Source organism: Orycteropus afer, unplaced genomic scaffold (assembly GCF_000298275.1).
Source record: "Orycteropus afer afer isolate SDZICR_OR568_19922 unplaced genomic scaffold, OryAfe1.0 scaffold00599, whole genome shotgun sequence".
In the NCBI taxonomy this organism is placed as follows: domain Eukaryota; kingdom Metazoa; phylum Chordata; class Mammalia; order Tubulidentata; family Orycteropodidae; genus Orycteropus; species Orycteropus afer.
This window is the reverse complement of record NW_006922186.1, coordinates 1199048-1201775: the sequence shown is the minus strand read 5'-3', so window position 1 is coordinate 1201775 and position 2728 is coordinate 1199048. Positions and strand designations below refer to the sequence as shown.

The 2728-nt window shown below is 38.9% G+C and overlaps 1 protein-coding gene across 1 annotated transcript in view; it reads right to left on the bottom strand.

Annotated features, from left to right (window-relative positions):
• The window catches only part of AR (androgen receptor), a 411187-nt gene that overhangs the window by 285350 nt on the left and 123109 nt on the right, over positions 1–2728 (bottom strand). The window lies entirely within an intron of this gene.

Here is a 2728-nt window from a genome sequence, read left to right as displayed (position 1 = left end):
CCAGCCACTCCTCAGAAGGAAGGTTGGGCAATCCTACTTTTGTAGTGATACTGCCTCGGAAACCCAACGAGGGGTTGCTATGAGTTGGGGCCGACTCCACGGCAAATAACAACAACAACAACAATTGGGAGATTTATCATAATGGCAGGATACACGATCAACATACAAAAATCAGTTGGATTCCTCTACACCAGCAAAGACATTTCTGAAAAAGTAATAAGGAAATCAATACCATTTATAATAGCTACCAAAAAAATAAAATACTTGGGAATAAATCTTACCAGGGACACAAATGTACAAAGAAAACTATAAAAGACTACTTCAAGAAACCATAAGAGATCTACATAAATGGAAGAACATTCCATGTTCGTGGATAGGAAGATTGAACATTGAGAAAATGTTACTACTACCCAAAGCAATCCATACATTCAATGCAATCCCAGTCCAGATCCCTTCAACATTCTTCAAGGATATGGAAAAACCAGTCACTAGCTTTATATGGAAGGAAAAGAGACCTCAGATAAGCAAAGCTGTATTGAAGAAGAAGAACAAAGTAGGAGGTCTCACACTTCCTGGATCTTAAAATGTACTATATAGCCACAGTAGTCAAAACGGTCTGGTATTAATACAATGACAGACACATAGACCAATGGAATAGAATATTGAACCAGAAACAGAACTATCAACCTGTGGTCAGCTGATCTTTGACAAAGGGCTGAAATACATTAAATGAGGAAGAGATTGTGTAAAAAATGGTGTTGGCAAAACTGGATATCAATTTTCAGAAAAAAATGAAGCAAGATCTGTACCTCACACTATACACAAAAACTAACTCCAGATGGATCAAAAACTTAAATGTGAAACCTAGAACTATAAAATTCCACAAGGAAAACTAGGGGCAAATATAAAAACAAAACAAACAAACAAAAAAAAAAAAAACAGGAGTTGTCTAGCATAGCCCAAAATGCACAAACAGCAGAAGATAAACTTGATGAATGGGACCTTCTAAAAATTAAATTTTTATGTGGTTCCAAAGACTTCTTCAAAAGAGTCAAAACAGAACCTACAGATTGAGAAAAAAAGAAATATTCAGGAATGACATATCTGACATGGGACTTATCTCTAGAATTTATAGAAAACAACACCTCAACAACCAAAAGATTAATAATCCAATTCAAAAATGGGCAGAAGACATGAATAGACATTTCACCAAAGAGGATATTTAGGCAGCCAACAAACATATGAAGAAATGGTCACAGTGGTTAGACATTAGAGAGATGCAAATCAAAACAACAATGAGATACCATCTTGCCCCAGCACTAGTAGCAAAGTTCAAAAAGACAGAAAATACAAATCTTAGCGAGTTTGCAGAGAGATTGGGACACTCATACACTGCGGGAGGGACTGTAAAATGATACAACTACTGTGGAAAGCAGTATGGTGATAACTTAAAAAGTTGGAATTAGAAATATCATTTGACCCAACAATTCCATTTTTACGTATATATCCTAAAGAAGTGAGAACGAGGACAAGAACAGATATATGAACACCCATGTTCATTGCAGCACTGTTTGCAATAGCAGAAAGATGGAAACAACATAGGTGCCTACCAAGATAAGAATGGATAAGCAAACTATGCTACATACACACAACTGAATACTATGCCACCCTAAAGAGTAACATAGAATCGGCAAAACACCACATAACATGGATGAACTTGGAGGATGTTGTTGTTGTTGTTATGTGTCTTCAAGTCTGACCCGACTCATAGCGACCCCTCCTTGGGTTTCTGAGGCAGTATCACTATGGAAACAGATTCCCTCATCTTCCTTCCGAGGAGTGTCTGGTGGGTTTGAACCGCCAGCCTTCTGGTTAGCAGTCAAGTGCCTTAGGCACTACGCTATATTATGCTGAGTCAAACATGTCAATCAGAGAAGGACAAACATTGTATTAGTCCATTATTGTATAAAGTCATGGAAAGATTTATATATGGAAGGAAATTTCCTTTGTAGGTTACAAGAGGTGGGAGGAGAGGGGACGGACCAATCTTAGACAGAAGGGAAGGGCAATGTACCAAATGTGAGTGATCAACACTGTGCCATCGAAGAAGAGAAAGACACAGAGAGGTTCATGGGAGATACATAGAACAAAGATGAACCCTTTTGCACATATAGTACTGCATTGTCAGTGATTGCAAACATTGGTAATATGAGTGGATAGATGAGTGGACAGGCTGAACTATTAGGTGTCTATGTAGCGGGGAGAGTGCCCATGACCATATACAGGGTTGGCAGACAATGTTTCTACAAGTGTATTTGTATGTTCTGTTATAATTCCCAGGTACATAGTAGAGTTGACAAGGGACAAGGTTGTAATCACTTATTGGCCACAGCCAGCTACCCAGAGGGAGTGAATAGTTGGACACTTGGGCTCGAGACCATAGTCACAGGGGATATCTATTTCAACTGGCATAACATACTACACAAAGAATTGTTCCACATACTACTTTGGCAGGTAGTGACTGGGATCTTAAAAGGTTGAAAGCGGCCATCTACATGTAATGTTGGGCCTCTCCTCATCCAGAGCAAAGAAAAATGAAGAAAACCAAAGATGCGTAGAAACAATTAGTCCAAGCAACTGGTACACCATTTGATCCTTAGCTTACGACTATGAGACCAGAAGAACTAGATGGCACCCGGCTACATTGTCAACCACTTGGAAGGGGATC